The 18,955-nt window shown below is 47.4% G+C and overlaps 1 long non-coding RNA gene across 5 annotated transcripts in view; it reads right to left on the bottom strand.

The window, feature by feature from the left end:
- Window positions 1-12,515: 12,515 nt before the first annotated feature.
- Window positions 12,516-18,955, bottom strand: part of LOC101431865 (uncharacterized) — a 37,566-nt gene continuing 31,126 nt past the window's right edge. Inside the window, exons 7-9 of one of the 5 annotated variants that reach the window (XR_002798842.3) lie at window positions 16,793-16,825; window positions 16,348-16,468; window positions 12,792-14,156 (exon numbers count right to left, since the gene is read on the bottom strand). This is a non-coding gene — a long non-coding RNA (uncharacterized lncRNA). Of the gene's footprint in view, window positions 14,307-16,347; window positions 16,469-16,792; window positions 16,826-18,955 lie in introns of those variants that run through there. The other 4 variants (XR_009183447.2, XR_009183448.1, XR_187813.4 and 1 more) reach the window with 4 other exon arrangements.

Consider the following 18,955-nt stretch of genomic DNA (forward strand, 5'->3'; position numbering starts at 1 on the left):
AATGAAAATTATCATAAAACTGTTTTTGACATCTTGCCTTTCATTACTGTAAAGGTGTTGCCCTGTGTACAGTGGCAAGGCAATTTCTTTCATTTCTTCCTCAGTGTCTATATCCTTCTTTTTTTCTAATTTTTTATTTTGTTTTCAAAAAAGTTTTGGATCACGTCTCTGAGCCTCAGCAGAGTTACAATTCCTACTCTCCAGTTCATTGGACTTACCCAGGTCAGCAAACAGGGAGGTGAAGACGGTCAACCCCCACAACAGGGAACCAAGAGTGCCTACAATTCCAAGCAGGAGAATCACATCCATCAACCATGTGGGATCTAAGGCCTCTCTTGATATAGAGGTGGAGTGGACATCATCATCCCAGGGTCCACAGGATGGAGGAATAAATTATGGATTAGAGTGGACTTACTGGTTTTCTACTATAGAACTATTGTGACTAGTAATGGAAGAAATTTTAGCATTGGTGTGGAGAAAGTGGCCACTGTAGTTGCTGAGGGCAGGGAGAGGGAAGAAGAGATGTGATGTGGGGGCATTTTCTGGACTTGGGCTTGTCCTACATGATATTGCAGGGACAGATGCTGGATGTTATATATCCTGCCATAACCACTGAATGAACTGGGGGAGAGTGTAAACTACAATGTGAGCTATAATGCATGTGGGGCAGCAATGCTCCAAGATGTATTCACCAAATGCAATGGATGTGCTGCAATTGTGAAGGAGGATGTTGACCTGGGGGGGGGGAGGGGTTGTGGGGTATGTGGGAACCTCTTATATTTTTTAATGTAACATTTGTTGTAATCTATGTGTCTTCAAAAAAAAATACAATAAAAATAAATGCTCATGTGAAAAAAAAAAGAGAATTCATTGGGGTTTGTGTTCCTAGTGCTAGCTTTTGGGGCTTTCTTCTAACATCTGAGACTTACCGAGTGATAAAATAGGCTTTTAGGGAAGTGGATTTGGCCCAATGGATAGGGTGTCTGCCTACCACATGGGAAGTCTGCAGTTCAAACCCCAGATCTCCTTGACTGTGTGGAGCTGGCCCATGTGCAGTGCTGATACACACAAGGAGTTAGGGTGGTGGGCTTGGCCCAGTGGTTAAGGTGTCCGTCTACCACATGGGAGGTCCATGGTTCAAACTCGGGCCTCCTTGACCCAAAGTGGAGCTAGCCCATGTGCAGTGCTGATGCGCGCAAGGAGTGCCCTGCCACGCAGGGGTGTCCCCCACATAGGGGAGCCCTGCATGCAAGGAGTGCGCCCATAAGGAGAGCCGCCCAGCATGAAAAAAAGCGCAGCCTGCCCAAGAATGGTGCTGCACACACAGACAGCTGACACAAGATGATGCAACAAGAATAAACACAGATTCCCAGTGCCGCTGATAGGGATAGAAGTGGTCACAGAAGAACACACAGCCAATGGATACAGAGAGCGGACAACTGGGGGCGGGGGAGGGGAGAGAAATAAATAAAAAATAATCTTTTAAAAAATAGGCTTTTAACATAATTTAACCTTCTAGTTAGTCTGGATTAAACTGGGTATAATTTGTTATAGCTGCCACTAGCCTCCGTTGGAACAGGGCAAGATTTTCTTTTTTTCTCTTTTTCTCTAGGTTATTTCTTGAAGCATATTATAGTTAACAGCCTTGATGACACAATTTCTCATTCCCTCTAATAAACATGCTGTCATATGGTTCCTTTTCCTTAGGTCTGCTTGTCCCCTTTGATGGTCCCAGTTAAGTCACTATTTGGGACAGCCACAAACCATATGCCCAATATCCTCCCCCTTTTCCCCAGTCCCCCATAATAGCATTTTATATGTGGATGTTACATTTGTTACAATTAATGCACAAATATTGAAAAATAGCTACTAACCATGGTTAATGGTTTACATAGTGGTTTACATTTTGGACCATACACTTTTAAAAGTTTTGATGAAATTTTACATGGCCTGTATCTGTCATTGCAAGATCATATAGAATACTTACATCACCTCCAAAATGCCCAATGTTCCATCTGTTCTATTCCCCCCTCACTCTCCCCTTGGGACCTATGGTAACCACCAGGCTTCACTCCTTGAAGAACAAGATTCATAGATACTTGCAACAACATTGAGGGCTTAACATAATGCTCTGTCTTCCCCTATTAGGAAACTATGCTCTCAAGAGATTCCTGACCCTCTATTTGAGAACATAGCATGACTCCCCAGGACGTGAGTCCAACACCTTCACACTCATTATGTGGGTCTCCACCCACTGATACAAACCATTATGACAAGATGAACACACACACTCCCTAGAAGCCTGCCCCAGGTGCGCCCTGTCCTGAATGCCACCCACATCCAATACCCTAAAACAGTAATCCTCCCCTGCTATGTGGCCAAAAGAACATTACCAACATCATAGTTTTAACCACATACCCTCCAGTCCCCAGTGTTCACCTGCTACCTACCCCAACTCTTTCCCCAGTTCCATGGACAGCACAACCCACCACTGTCATGCTCCTCAAGTAAACAGCTATACACATTCACCTTATCATAGATTTTTCCCATACAGGCTTTGGCTTACAACCTTCTTCACCTTTCTATCTCCTGTAAACATATCTTCCAGACTCTAGCTCTATGAGACTGCTCAGTTTACTTAATTCAAATCAATGAGGTCATGTAATATTTGTCATTCTGTTACTGGCTTTCTTCACTCAACATAAGGTTCTCAAGATTCATCTATGTTATCCTGTGTGTGGGTCTTTCATGAAGAGTTGTGCAGATGCTTTTTATTCAGCCAGCAGGACCTTGGTGGGCCCTGCATCCAGCTCGCACATGCACTCCTGGGACTGCAGGGGAACTGCAGGGTGGGGGTCCCTGCTCCTAGCAGCCTGGCTCACCATAAACCATCATGTCCCCTTGCTGGCCCTGAGGGTGGGCACTAACCACCTGCCAGTGGCTCCCACTCTTGTGCTCCCTCCCACTCTTGCACTCTCTCATCCTCTCACTTCTTCTGGGTATATAACTAGTAATGGTATTGCTGGGTCCCATGGCAAGTCTATAGTCAATTCCTTACAAACTGCCACACAGTGGCTGTACCATTCTACATTCCCACCAACAGTAAATAAGCATTCTTATCTCTCCACATCCTCTCCAACATTTACAGTTTAATGACTTTTTAATAGCAGGCAGTCTAGTAGGTGGGAATGATATCCCATTGCAGTTTGATTTACATTTCCCTAATCGTTAGTGATATTGACCATTTGTTCATGTGTTTTTCACCATTTGTATTTCTTCTTTGGACAACTGACTTTTCAAGTCTTCTGCCCCATTTTTTAATTGGGTAGTTTCTCTTTTTTATTGCTGAGTTGTATGATCTCTTAGTGTATTGTGGATATTAAACCATTAATGGATATGTGAGTGCCAAATATTTTCTCCCATTGAGTTGGCTTCTGTTGAAACAATATCTTTGATGCTAAGGGGAAGTCACAAAATCAGAAATGTTCAAAAGAAGACTCCATGAAACAATGGCTGCACAGTCAGTACATAGAAGAGCCAAGGAAGGCCAGACCTCAGACAATTCAGAAAGCAAGTTCTTGATAATTAGGAAGCTGACCCTGCCACTTATTCTTACCAAGAAATGGCAGAAGCCTAGGAATGGCTATCACCAGAAGGGTGTCTCTTACCCAAATTCCATTCCTGCCAAGTTTGTGGCTCTAGCCCCTTCTCAGAGAAAAAAGCTTCCCAAGATTCCCTGAGTTAAAGCCTACACCTCTCCCCTTTCCTCACAGAAAACTACACCTTTTCTGGAAGTTCACCAAACCAAGCACATCCAATCAGCTCCTGAGGAAGTGCCCTCTGCAGTAAGTTGCAGCTACCTTTACTCACCTCAGTGCTGCAATGACTGCAGGGCATTATGATGTCAAGACCTTTGATTTGCTCGTGGCAGAAATTCAACTCAAACTGGCTGAAAGCAAAAAGGACATTTATGGACTCAATGAGAGAAAAGTCTAGTTAGTTCTGTTTCAGGCAAGTCAGATCAGGGGCTTAAGTGGTGTTGACAGAACTAAGTCTCTTTCTCCCAGTCTCCTCTCAGTTCTGCTTGTCTCTGTGTCAGCCTTACACTTAGGTGGCTTCCTCCACATGGTGGCTTCTAGAATCTCTAAGATTATACCCTCTTGGCTTCAAACACAGAGGAAAGAAAAATATACCCTCTCAGCTTTTCAAAGAAAAGTCCCAGGAATGCACTCCATTGGGTGGAATTGTATCACATGCTAACCTGGAACTAAATACTGTGGCCAGGGCCAGAGCCTGGATGGACTAAGTCTGATTGCCTTGTTCACTGCAGAAGCCAGGAAGTGATGTCAGCCTTGAACCTCATGGATGAAGGGTGGAAGAATTCCTTGGATGATATGGATTGTAGCCAGGCCAGAGCACCAGCTCTTCAGAGACCACACAAATCACACTATCCCTGTGTAGCAGGTTGATTTGGTTATGATTCCAAAAATAGATATTGGGTTATGTTTTTAATCTGGTCTGTAACTGGGCATGATTGAGTTATGATTAGGGCATTGAGTCCCCACACTTTGGTGGGTGGGGACTCACAGATAAAAGACATGGCAAAGAACAGAGTTGGGGGCTTTTAATGTTGGAGTTTGGAGGTTGGAGTTTGATGGTGAACACTTAAACTGGATGGAGCCCTGGGAACTTAGCACACAGAGGAAAGAGAAGCCAGCCCCATGAAGGAAGGAACCTTGAAGCCAGAGTAAAGCAAGCCCCAGGAACATAGGAACCCAGGAAACCTGAACCCTCGCTGATGTCGGCAGCCATCTTGCTCCAAATAGACTTTGGTGAGGGAAGTAAATTATGCTTTATGGCTTGGTATCTGTAAGCTCCTACCCCAAATAAATACCCTTTAGAAAAATGAACAAATTTCTGATATTTTGCATCAGGACCCCTTTGGCTGACCAATACACCCTGACTCTACCACTGTGAAGATGGGGCATGCCTCAGAGATGGGCTCCATGTATCCTAAGGTCACAGAGTGATTCAATGACCAAGCTGATATTTTTGGTAGGATTACACTTGATTACATATAGCAGAATATCAAACAAAGGCATGAACAAGTAATAAATTTCTCTCCTGCTCAGATAAAAGAACTCTGGATGTAGGGAGTATGCCCTGACCCTGGACTTCCCATCGTGGCCTTTGGTGATCATCTGATCTTCTGCACCACAGCTTAAGGCTATCTCATGGTCCAAGGTGACTACTGGAGCTTAACCCTGGACTGGGCATCACATCTAAATGTCACAGAGCAGACTGGAGCAAAGAAGGAAGGGCAAAGGAGTCCTCACAGCTGTGTCACATGCCAAGCAACTGACTCCTTGCTCTGTCCATTCCCACTAGTCCTATGTGTGTGTGCAAACTTTCTTGTATTTGGGTGGTAATCAGCATATTTAATCAGAATAGACACAGGCCCTAGACAAGACAGAGGGTTGTCAAAATAATACTTGCCCCAGACAATGTGCAAAAGGCAAGGATGACTTTATTCTTTGCTATCCTGGCAGGGAAGAGAAAGAACAAACCTTGGTGATGCACAGGACAGTGTGCTCTGTGAGGGCTGGGGGTGGGTGAGCAGAAATCGCAGGAAGGCTGGATGGGGTGGTCATGCTGCAGTAAGGGATTTACTGAGCCTGCTGCCATGAGGACCCCTGGTGGGGAGGAATTTCCTTGGAGGTTATGTGGCCATCTGGAGTTCTGGAAGCCTGGATGAGAGGAAGAGGCAGGGAAGGAATTGCCCACTTAGGGGCCTCTTGGCACCAGGGAAGCCTAAACGCATGAGTGAGGGGTACAGTGAGGGGAAGTTCGGGTGCCGGTGTGAGATTTAGCAATGTTAGGGTCTGAGAGTACCTTCTTTCCTTTGTTTTCCTGCATTCTGGATGGTTTTTTTCTGCAGTCCTACAGCTACAAGATTAGTTTTGAGACAGTCAGGACAAGGGTGGGTGCAGGCAGGGGCACCCAAGGAGCTAGGTGGGAAGTTTGATCAAGAGAAAGAAAGCCAGTCCTGGTTGGGATCCTGAGGCCCTGGCCATGAAGCATGAACCCTTTAGTTGCCAGATCATGGGAGGTACTAGGGCCCCAAAGAAAGGGGCAAGGAGTCTAGAGTGGTGCTTGGGGCACTTGAGGTCACAGCAGTTTACTAACCAGTACAGTAGTGCTAGAGCAGTGTCACCACCTGCTGTTTTACAAGTTCCCACAAAGACATGTTCTTACCTGTGGCAAACTCATGGCATCAAGCAGCTTGCATAGAAGCTCATGGTGAGGAGAAGACTCTATCTGAGCTCTGCATGAAGTACATGAGGGCAGATGTCATTTCTAGGAGGCCAGCCATGGTGGGGAAGGGGTAGGGACAGATTTAGATAAGGGGAAAGGCCAAAGCCAGGGTCACAGCCACTCACCTGGCCACCCCACAATTCCTCTAGTCTCTGAAACTCCCAGAGGCTTTCTTAAGACCATGAGCAAATGTGCCAAGGTTTATCTATTTCACAAGTTGTCCAGACCTCACTCCAGGCAAACTATATTATGGACTTCACCTTTGTTTTATTGAGATGTAATTAAATGCCATAACTTAGCCTACCATTGTACTTGGGGGATTATTGCTCTTCCATTGGGGAATGTGATAAAGCCTGAATAAAGGGGGGAAATGGAAAGGACAAATGCATTTATATGGCTATGAGTCTCCAAAAAAGAGTTGGGAGGTAATCAGAGGAGTTGCATTTACACACGCCTCAGCAGGGTCCCAGAGACAGTCAAAGTAAATACAACCCTAGGTACTCATTCTCCTGAGGGCTACAGAGACCCACAGGTTGTATGGTCATGGCAGATGGCTCTGGAGTTCAGTGCCTTGTCAGTTGGCCCTCTTTGGAGTTTGTGTTCCTGAGTGTGATGGAGTTGGACTCAGATGTGACCTTCCTACACATGCCTCTTCTGTCACTTTTACTGGACCTGTGGTTGGTGCTGGGGTTGGTGTGTACTCAGGAGACCTGAATCTCTGGACTGCCCATGTGACACCCAGGTCCTGAGCCTCAGCAGACTCACAACTTCTACCCCCTGGTTTATTGGACTTACCCCAGCCAGTGAACAGGAGATGAAGATCAACCACCACACCAGGGAGCCAAGAGTGCCTACAGCTGTGAGTAGGAGAACTGCATCCACCATCTATGTGGAATCTAAGCCCCCTCTCAATATAGAGGTGAAGTGGACATAACCATCCCAAGGTCCACAGGCTGGAGGAACAGAGTATGGATTAGAGTGGATTTACTGATATTCTACTATGGAACTATTGTTGATTAGTAATGGAAGAGATGGTAGCAGTGATGTGGAGAAAGTGGACATGTAGCTGCTGAGGGTAGGGAGAGGGAAGAAGAGATATGATGTGGGGGCATTTTCAGGACTTGGAGTTGTCCTGGGTGGTACTGCAGGCACAGATGCTGAACATTGTATGTCCTGCCATGGTCCACTGGGTGGGCTGGGGGAGAGTGTAAACTACAATGTAAACTATTATCCATGTGGTGCAGCAGTGCTCCAAAATGTATTCATCAAATGCAATGAATGTCCCATGATGATGAAAGAGGTTGTTGATGTGAGAGGAGTGGGGTGAGAGGGGTTGGGGGTGTGGGGACTGCTTATGTTTTTTCATGTAACATTAAAAAAAAAATAAAGAGAGAGATAAAAGAATAACATAAGATGAAGATCCAGGATGAGGTTTCATATCAATAAATCGAGATAGAATTGTTTTTTTAAAAAAGTGCCATTGTTGGTGATTTTTAGTGTATTCAGAAGGTTGTAAAACTATAACCACTATATAGTCCCAGAAAATTTTCATCAATTCCAAATGAAATCCTGGACCCAATAGCAGTCACTTCCCACAACCACCCTCAACCCAGCCCCTAGCAACCACTAGTCTATCTTCTCTGTATGATTTGCCTAGTCCAGATCCTTCATACCAATGGAATCCTATGAGTGGCCTTTAGTGTCCAGCTTCTTTCACTTACTATAATGTTCTTCAGGTCCCTTCCATTCTAGCATTTCTCTACTTCATTATGTCTTATGGCTGAGAATATCCCATTGTATGGATAGACCATATTTTCTGTATCCCTTCATCATTTGATGGGCATTTGAGTTGTTTGTACTTTCTAGCTATTATGATACCAAACTTTTCTCAGATTTTCCCAGAAGGCCTTGCATTGCTCCTTTCATGTTTTTGACACCAGCCCTGTGGGATTTGGTGTATTCCTTGCTCTCCAGGATACAGTCATTGTCTGGTTCCTCTCACACATTTCCTGTACAAGACCTGAACTCACACATACCTCCCAGGTGTCCTCCTTTCTTTTCATGGAAAATAGGATTTAGAGGTCACAATCTGGATATGAGAGGTAGAGAATGCTGCAAGATTTTCTTTACTTATAGGCCTGTTCAATAAATAGAGCTGGAAACTGTTATTTACAGAGAAAATCATTTATTTCAGACATATATTTCATTATGAAAATGTAAGATTATCGTGTTTTACTTCCCTGAAACACCAGGCTGAAGTGGCCCCACAGCCCACATCTAGGGTAGACAGGAGGCTGGTGTAGGGCCATGGGGCTCTGTGCTATGCCAGGGGTTAAACCTTTAGCTGCCGAACATGGTGAATCCGGGGGAGGGGACATTGGTAGCTCAGGACTGGACCTGTCACCACCCAGACTGGAAACTACTTAGTAAATTAATTTGTGGTGAGGTGTATTTCTGCAAGATTGTGACCATCAGTCCTGGTGGCCCTTCTGGCCCTTTCTTTCAACCAGTCCCCTCAGGAACAGTCTATACCCCAATGACATAAGCAAAGCACAAATTTTGGGCCATGGATGCAGTTGCCCCATGGCACTGCAAGCTCTAAGGGATCAGAGCTAAACTCCTCTTGAGGACAATCAGTAGCAACACAACTGGAAGTGTGAACTGGAGATCCTCAAAATGCTGCACCTCAAACCACATGGGCAACACTTCACCTTGATCCACAGAAAAGAGTGGGGGGTGGGACTCTTGCTTACAAGCAATAGGTATTCTTACCTTGACATTCAAAGCTCATGTGTGATGCTGTGGACCCCAGGCAGAGTGCAGAGGCTACCAGGGACCCAACACGGAGGCCAGGGCCTGCCCAGGATTTTCTGGATTAGCAACTTGCACAAAAATGGCAGCACAGTGGGAAGCACTAATTCATAGGGAGGATTAGTGTTTATGAAATGAGGCTAGGCTGGAGAGTGAAAACCTCTATTTCAAAATCCCAGTCCTATCATAAGGAAATCAACTGTGGTATCAGGAATTAGGATCACGAAGCATGAAATCTAAGGTTAAGATTTGACTGTAGGGTCCTAGAGGGAACTGAGGATGCAAATTCTGCCTGCCCTTGGATCATATGCTAATAATCTTCCTTTGTCCTTTTCCTTTCCACATTGTAACTTTGTCCTAGGTTTTTCCCCACCTAGTGCTGATGTAAATCTAGTTTGCCCTTGAAAACTACATGCTCCTGTTTGGTGCTCAATCAAAACCTCAGCCAGAAGCAGAAAATGTTCCTTCTTCCTCCAAAGTGGTAGAAAGACAGTCACTGCCCTGTCTGGGGTCAGAAAATGATCCTAGAAAATGGAAGTACCTTCAACATCTAAATCCTGATAGTTCTCAGAGGTGGTTCCAGCTCCTTCCAGTGTATTGATCCTGAAACACACATGTACTCTGTGAAAGGGGATTTCTGTGTTTACTTCAGTAAACCAGGGAAGGGTGGCTGGTGATTTTCCCTTCTCCCTTCTAAAATAAACTGATGACTCTGCATGATTTCTTATTTAGATGAGCAATGTGAGAGCCTGCTCCACATTTCAATTAGCATAGTAAATGAAAGAAAACCAAACCTCTATGCCCAGGCTGTAGTAGAACCAGGACTTTAATAATAAAATATTCACATCTAATATTTACTCTTTACAACAGATAAATACTGCCTCTCCCCAATGAATATATATTATTTTTGCTATTTATTCATAAATTCAATTATGTTCAAAGTCACCCAAATCCTCCCTCTGATGAACCATGTTTCTGATAGTCTCATAAAGCCCAGAGGCAATGGCATGTGTTCTTTTAGAGGCATGAGATTTGAGATAACTGGGACCCACTGGGTCCCTCCTCACTCACTGGAGAAGAGTGGGCTCAGTGAAGAGGACCTCTCTGTCCACTTCTAAGGAGTGAGTGGACAGGGGTGGGAGTGAGCAGAGATGACCTCACTCCTAAAATGGCCTAGTATGGGGGAAGGCTGCACTGGGACCCCTAGAATGTCATGGATGCCATCCAAGTGCTTGAGGTGAGAGCCTCAGTGGTCCCCTAAATGAGTGACTCATCACAGGAGCCCAGGACAGCCTGTCTAAGGGCAGAGTCCTGATGGGCAGAGGAATGATTCAGTGGTTTAAATGTAGAAGTGGTTGTCCCAGGCTGGCTGTTGGGGAGGAAAGTGCCTGCCTGGCCTGGCTCACTGTGGTTGAGGTGAGCAAAACTACTTGGCCAGGCAGACCTGGGAAGGAGTACCTTGAGGCTGGCAGGCACCAGGGCCAGTTAGAATTTCCCCTTTTGAACTTGGGTCCCTTCTGCATGTTCCCCAGAAGGACTGAGATAGCTCTGTTCTTGACCTTGGCATCCATTTGGGTGTGTTTTGCTTCTTGAGAAGAAAATTATGATAGGAGAGGGATCCATAGTGTAATAAAAATTCCACTGTATGGGATCTGCTGCACTAGGGGACAGGGCAGAGGCATGATCAGCTATGTTCCAGGGGGCCCCAGGACACCCCAACCCTTTGTTTCCCTACTAAAGCAGGCCCCAGTGACCTGAATTCCCCTTTCTAATTCCTGGACTCAAAAAAAGCCCTGGGAATGACACCTGCTTGGAAGAAAGACTCTGTAGAGGTGCAGCTAACAGTGAAGGACCCTTGTTTAAAGCATGACTCTGACTCCTAACTGCCACCCTCTGAATGGATCTGCCAAGAGCCCATCTACTCCTGCATCTCATGTCCTGCTGCCTTCTCTGCTCAAGATCTTGCAGCTAGGGGGGTCACTGTCGTGGACACTGGGGGAGAAGCGGCAGTCCCCCAGGTGCAATGGCAAGAACCAGGAAGGAAGGAGGGCCCAACAATGGGCTCCTGATACTAATGGCTATGCTTTTGAGCCTATACACCTGCAATAAGAATAAGGCCTAGAGTAGCACTGTGCCTGGGAGTTTCCTCCTGACAGCCTTCATGTTACTCAAATGTGGCCACTCTCACAGCCAAACGCAGCATGTAGATGCAGTGCATTCCCCCCAGCGTGGGACATGACACCCGGGGATGAGCCTCCCTGGCACCGAGGGATCACTACCACATACCAGCTGAAGATGCAACTAGAAAAGGACCTTGAATTAAAGGTTCAACACGGATCAGCAGAATATCCCTGTCTACATATAATAACATGACTTCAAAATGCTGTTTGACCTAATGTAAGGGGGAAATGGAAAGGAGAAATGAGAATATAAGGCTATGAGTCTCTAAAAAAGAGTCTGGAGGTTGTCAGAAGGAATCCCCTTATGCACAACTGAGTCTGAGAGACAGATAAAGTAGATAGAACCCCAGGTATTGGTTCTTTTGAGGAATAAAGAGACCCACAGGTTCTATGGTCATGGCAGATGGGGTTCACTGCCATGGCAGATGGCCCTTCTTTGGAGCTGGTGTTTCTGCATGATGGAATTGGACTCAGAGGGGATCTCTTTTCACAAGACTTGCATGCTACTTTATTGGAATTGTAGTTGGTGCTGGGGTTTTAGATATATTTAGGGGATTTGAATCTCTGGACTGATAATATGACACCCAGGCCCAGAGCCTCAACAGACTTCAGCTCCTACACTTTGATTTATTGGACTTACCCCACTCAGCTAACATCGGGTTGAAGAAGGTCAACCACCACACCATGGAGCCTAGAGTGTCTACAACTGAAAACAGGAGGAGTGCATCCAGTATCCATGTGGAATCTAAGCCCCCACTTGACATAGATGTGCAATGGACACAACCACTCCAATGTCCACAGAGAAAACGTGGAATGGGTGTGGGAAGGGTAGCCATGGTGGCTGCTGGGTTTGGGGAATGGGAGGAAGAGATGAGATGTGGAGGCGTTTTCGGGACGAGGAGATGTCCTGGGTGGTGCTTCACGGACAATTACAGGACATTGTAGATCCCCCCAGGGCCCACTGGATGGAACGTGGGAGAGTGTGGGCTATGATGTGGACCACTGACTATGGGGTGCAGTGATGCTCAGAGATGTACTTACCAGGTGCAATGGATGTGTCACGATGATGGGAGAGAGTGTTGCTGTTGGGGGAGCAGGGGGTGGGGGCGGTGGGGTTGAATGGGATCTCATATTTTTTTTATGTAATTTTTAAAAATAAATAAATAATTTAAAAAAATGAAATGATAAAGAAAAGGAAAAAGTAAGAAATGCAAAAAAAATTTTTAAAAATTAAAAAAAAAAAAGATCTTGCAGCTAAAATTCACTTTCTAGAACACAGTGCATGTCCCCTGAATCCAGCACTATTCAGGACAAAACTACAGAGGGCCTGCAAAGACCACCTGGGCCAGGCCTCCTGTGCAGGTTACTGAAGATATTTACACTTTGACTCTATTTTCCTTCTGTCTTCCTGGCCTAGAACCAGCTAGAAAGGAACACTGGACTGGAGTTCCTGCTCCAGCCTCAGTGATGTGGCTACTCATCTCCTTTCTTTTTGTTTTTTTTTTTAATTTTTATTAACTAGTCTTTTATTTTAAAGATACATAGATCACAAAAAAATGTTACATTAAAAAATATAAGAGGTTCCCACATATCCATCACCCCTCCCATCCATCTTCCCACATCAACAACCTCTTTCATCATTGTGGCACATACATTGGATTTGGTGAACGTATTTTGGAGGACTGCTACACCTCATGAATAGTTTACCCTGTAGTTCACAGCCTCCCCCAGTAAATTCAGTGGATTATGGCAGAATATATAATGTCCAGCATCTGTCCCTGCAATATCATTTAGGACAACTCCAAGTCCCAAAAATGCCCCCATATCTCATCTCTTCTTCCCTCTCCCTGCCCTCAACAACTACTGTGACCACTTTCTCCAGATCAGTGCTACATCTCCTTTCTTAATCTCTCCAGTCCTCAGCCTTCCTGTTCTGTGGGACAGATCCTTCCGCCCTATTTCACAGCTCACAGCTCCAATTTCTCATTCAAAAGATGGAAGAGGATTTAGAACCCATTTCTAGGAATGATGGGAATCATTTTATTTTGCCTGGGGTAATGGTTGGGAAAGGGAGATCAGCTCACTATGAAGAAAACAATTAGCTTTATTGTGTGCAGGCATACTATGTGCACATTTGATGCTTAATTTCTCTCCCAGGGATGAGAAGCAGGCCCAAGAACTTGAGTAACTGATATAAGTGCTCAGAGCCAGGAAGCCTGGCTCTGGATCTGTGCTCTTTTCTAGATTATTTCATTTTCCCACTTTCTAGAATACTGATGTGTCTCCCTAGAGTCTCCAAAGGGGATCAAGGAGATTTTTTTGTGCATATTTGGTGCTTCTATCCACCAGTCATGGTGCATTTGAAGGTGCAGTCACCCTCACCCTCACCCTCTCCTGTCCAGATGACACCCTTCAAATTGAGCCCCTCTGGTCATCTTGCCCATGGACCAAGGTGAAAAGCCCTTTCTCTGGGTACCTCAATGGTGTTAGCTTTGAACTTGGTTTCCCAATGCCTGGGTCATGTCCAGGGAAGGGTACACAAGGGAGATAGAGCAGGTAGGGAGGAGATGCTGTGGGCACTGAGAGCTGCCCTGGGCTGCTTGTTTGAAGACAGGGTGCCTTTTCAGCCTGCTGTTGGATACACTGGGACCAGAGGGCATTGGATCTTCAGGTTGTGGACATGGCTCATACCTACCCCCTCCAACACTGCCCTCTCCAACTTGCCTCCTGATTACTTTGATCCTCTGATATGATTTGCACCAGCATGTTGTTTCCTGGCTTGTCTTTATGCAGGTTGTGTTCTTCCAGGGCATTGCAGATCACGGCTGGTACCCTGTCTTGGTTGGTCATCTGTGGTGGATCAAGGGACAGGCTCTCAGGGCCTGGGTCTTGGAGCCTGTTCCTTCACAGTGCAGCTGCCAAAGACCCTATGGACCACCTCTGTTCAGGGCTGGGTCTATAGGAGCCTCATTGTCTTCTCTTGCATCCATGGGGAGAACTCTGTGGAATGAGGAGTGTCTTTTCTAGTCATTCTTACCCCATCTCCTACAGGAACATACACCTCTGTCTTGAGGTTGTTTTCCAGTGTGGATCCAACCCCCTGCCCTGTAGGCTGAACCCTGTCCCCTGGGTTCTTGGCCTGAGCAACTGCGATGGGCTTCCAGGGCCCTAGGGATGAAGGATGACCATGTAGCAGGTTGTGGGGATTGAGCAGTGAAATCTAGTCCTCTTCCTGTCACCTCCTGCCTCCCAATCATGGGAGAGGGAGTTCCCCTGCCCCACCCCAGCCACTACAGGACAGCTCCAGGTAGCTGGAGCCCGCAGGACAGAATGCACAGCATCTAGTGTGAGCCTGGATGTCAGAGAGGAGGAGGGGCAGGATGATAAGCTATGGCACAGCAGGCCTGCCCTTGGCCCCATCTTCCCCTGTAAGAAACTCAAGCTCTATCCAGCAGCCACAGGGCCAGGTGTGACCCAGCTCCCCACACCTCTCTAATCTTACCTCTTTCCCTTGTCCCTGTTCCATTATCTCTGGTCTCCTACGTGCTCCTAGGGCTGGGCAAGAACATGCCCTCCTTGAGCCTGTCATACTATCCTCTTCCTCCCCTTCTCTGGGGCCACCTTAGTGAGCTATTCCCAGGCCATCCTTGCTCAGCATGCCAGCCTCATCCCCTACGTCCACCATCCTGAGCCCTGACTGCCATTGAACTCACACTCTTCCTGCCTCTGGAGGTGGCTGTCTGTCCTTTACCACCCACTAGAAAGTCTGCTTCAGGATGGCAGGGAGGTAACATGTCATTCCCTATGTGTCTACTGCCTCAACCCCTGAGGAGCTCCAGGGAATGGCCTCACATCTGGCTCACAACAATGCTTTTGTATTTGTTGCCATTGTCCTCATATAGACTCACACAGATGATGCAGCAGGGGCCCCTGTGTCTTTTATAGAGCAGCTGTGTGTCACAGCGCTTGTGGTTAGTCTGAGTGGCCCTGGGTTTAATGGAGGAGGAAGACGACATTCCTCTGGATGCAGATGTGACAATGGAGAAGTTCTGTGATGGGAGATACCAAGATAAGCAGAAGGCCAGAAGCCTCAGGCAACACAGGGCTGCTCTAGAAGCTCCAAGTAGTACTAGAAATTCTGTAGTAGTCAACAGTCCTCAACTCCTTTGTGGACAGGGAGGGAATCAACCAGGCACAGGAGAGGGAGGGGGAGGGGGAGAGCCAAAAGGGAGAGGAGGTGGGCATTCACTTTCATTTCCTGGCCATCTTGGGATTCTGGGACATGTCCAGGTGGATTTTTACCTTAGAACTTGAGGTGCTGGCCACGTGTATGGGACATGAGTCAGCTTCATTCCTGCTGATGAAGTCATGGCCACACTGGAGCTAGCCACTGGAGTGGGTGGTGCTGTTGCCACCAGACTCAGGGGCCTGGTGACTGGATGGATGGGTCAGTTTACCTCGGGGGCTTCCCCGTGAGGCAAACAAATCCCTACACAGCTTCCACTGCCCTCTGCTAAGAGCTATGTTCATCAATAGTAGCCACTGGGCTCCAGCTGCCTTAGAGATCATGCAGCATTATCCTATTTCACAGAAGAGGAAACAGGCCCAGAGATGGGTGACTCATCTCAGTCACAGAATTTGTCAGGAGTGGAGCTGGAATCCCAGGGCTACACATCAGACTCCTGAAGCCCATGCTTAGACTCAAGTTTCCCTGAGTCCAAAGCCAACCCACACTTGATCACCCTGGACAGGGAATTCACTTTTCACTCCAGTGTTTGAGGCCTTCTGGTAGGTATTTAGCCTTCAAGCTCTTGCTGGCCAACTGGGATGGGGGCTCTAGCTCCCAAGACAGGTAATAGCTACAGGACATAGTGACAGCTGTGAAGTGCCCAGAGCCATGCCTCATGTATCCCTCCCAGTGTCTGCACAGGAGTTGGCATTTGGATGCCCCAGATGTCTTCAAGCAACAGGTCCTATGCTAACTCAGGAGACACCAGGGGCATCCCACTCCTACCACAGCCTGATTCTGTCCTGGCCTCACCTGGCATTCTCACCAAGCTGCTCCACAGTCCAGAACCAGACCCCACATTGTTCACTGGGGACGAGGGTGCATTTCAGAAGCCTGCATGGAGCTGCTGGAGCTCAGTGACCACCTGGTATTCCTGGAGCCAGAGAGAAGGAAGAGGTGCTGCCAAGGCCTACATGGCCTTGCTGACTGGGATGGAGCCCAAGGGCTGATTTTGATTCTATGGGTCCCCCCACCCCTTCACTTACTTCCAGGCTCTACTAGTCCTCAGGGCTGACTTCACACAGCTCATCCTCCAAAAAGTTGTCCTTAATCCCATGTACAACCCCCCCCCAATCTCCTCCTCATTTTAAGAGGAAGCTGTGTGCAGCCAAGCGGTGTCATGCCCAGAAGGGTCTCTGTTTTTCATTCCTGACCCCATCCCAGCCCCACCCCAGCAGTGATGGTCACAGCTGCTCACCTTCCTCTTTTTGTCAAAATTGACCTTCCTCCCCTAGAAGACAGAAAGATTGCATTAATCATAGAGGCCCCCAGCCATTGCATGCCCATTGTCCCTCAGCCCCTATCACTCTGAACTACTGCAGGTTCAACATGCACAGGGCAGTCTTCTGGGTGCCAAGAGTGAGGACCGGGAGTGGATACAGAGGCCTTCCAATCCCAGCCTCTGATGACCATGGAGAGCTGGCCCCTTGGACAAGCCTCCCTTTACTTGTCTGTAAGAAGGCCATGGCACCCCAGCACTGAGGTCAGTTGTGAGGTTCCCAGGAGATATGCTGTGCCCACTAATGAGAGCTCAGGGCTCAGGGAGGGAACTTTTCTCCCAAGCCTCAGGGTCCCTTTATCAACCTGCCCTGGACCCCAGGCTCACTCACATCCAGGTACTCTCCTGCATGGCATAGTTCAACACCAAAAATTGAGTGAGGAATTTTCTCAGGCATGGGACCATGCCCTGGATGTCATTCTGTGGCACTGGGTGGGGTGGGGATGAGCACAGTTCTCAGGTGCTCCCAAGACCCCTCTCTAAAAACTCGTTCTCAGATTTCTAGGACCACCCAGCCATCCTCTTGGACAGTCTAGGACACTTAGCTATAACCCTTACATTCCCCTCACAGCCTCCAAGGACCCCAAATTCCTTTGCAGTCACCTCCCAGGACTGGCTTTGCTTCAGTCAGTTTACCCCTCTTCCACCCCATCCACCCTGAGTCAGCTCTTCAAGGTTCTTGCTCTTACTGGCTACAAGGAGTCCCACCAGGATTCCCACAGCTCACCACCCTAAGGTCAGGAGAGGGGACATTGAATGGAGGCTTTCCAGGCTCAGTAGCCAAGAGAGATGAGTTTGAGTAGGGATCCCATCCTGACTTGGAGGACACCCCACCCTCACCCTACCTGCCTCAGGCACTCACCCTCTCTTGCTGCTGCTGCTTCTGGACTATTTCAGGGTTCATCTCCATGTTGTCAAACTTAGAGATTGACTAATGCCAGGGTTGAGAATGAGGCCAGTGAGGTCCTCTACCCCTCACCCATTGTCCCTCAGGCCTTAGACACCTGAGTACTGTGGGCAGTTAGAAATCTGCTGCCACCCACTGGCCTGATGTCCCCTGCATGACCTTGTGCAAGCAGACTGGTCTCCTGAGCCTGTTTTTCATCTATGATATGAGGACAAAAATCTGACACCCTCACCATGAGCCCAGAGGACTCAGTTTTTGCATGCTAGCAGCGCAGAAGCTCTGGCCTTCGTGCTCTCCAACTCAGAATCACGGGACTGCTCAGCCATGTTCCTTTTCTTTCTTGAACCTTGCCACCTCACCATGAGGGTGGCACAACTGGATGGCCATGTCTCCATTCCACATGAGAACACAGAGGCCCAAGAGGGTGTCAACTTGTACCCATTCACTAAGGGCATCAGAGGACAGATTGCTACCTCCCAGATAGAGGTCTGGGCTGATGTCACCCCACCACCCACTATGAGTGTGTGGCTCTCCTAGCCTTGGAGTATGTGGGAGACTTCATGTCATCCCAGTGATGGAGCTTGAAGACATCTCTGGAGGTCTGGTTGAGCAGCTCCTGACTGTCCCAGCCCATTGGAGTGGAGACACCAATATCTGGGCAAAGCCATACCAAAGTCATCCGTCCCCAGGGGTCCACTCAGGATATTCTACCTGCAGACGAGTCCCTGCATCCACTCAGAAATGGTTCTCCAAAGTGCCATCTCTGACTGCCCAGGTAGAGTGGGGGCTTCCAGGAGGCCTGGGCATTGAAATTTTGCTTCCTTTTTTATGTGGAAGCTTCTACTTATGATCAGGAAGGACTCACCATTGTCTTCTGCCTCCCAAACATTTCTCATAGCTTTCCAGCACACATGTCATTCATAACAAGTCACAGTTATGAGACCCTGCCATGTAATGGAGATTTCTCACCTGGCCAGCTCATCATCTCTTCCTGGAATATTCCAGCCACCTCCACTGCATCCAAGAACCACAGACAACTGCCTACAACTGTACCCTCCACCTCCCCATGAACCAAGCATATCCCTCTTCAGCTTCACCCAGCATAAGCCAGACTGGATGTGTTCAAAGGAACTTTCAGTGAAAAACTAACGTCTCCACCTCCTGAGCCCTGACCC

The sequence above is a fragment of the Dasypus novemcinctus genome, chromosome 25 (genome assembly GCF_030445035.2).
Source record: "Dasypus novemcinctus isolate mDasNov1 chromosome 25, mDasNov1.1.hap2, whole genome shotgun sequence".
In the NCBI taxonomy this organism is placed as follows: domain Eukaryota; kingdom Metazoa; phylum Chordata; class Mammalia; order Cingulata; family Dasypodidae; genus Dasypus; species Dasypus novemcinctus.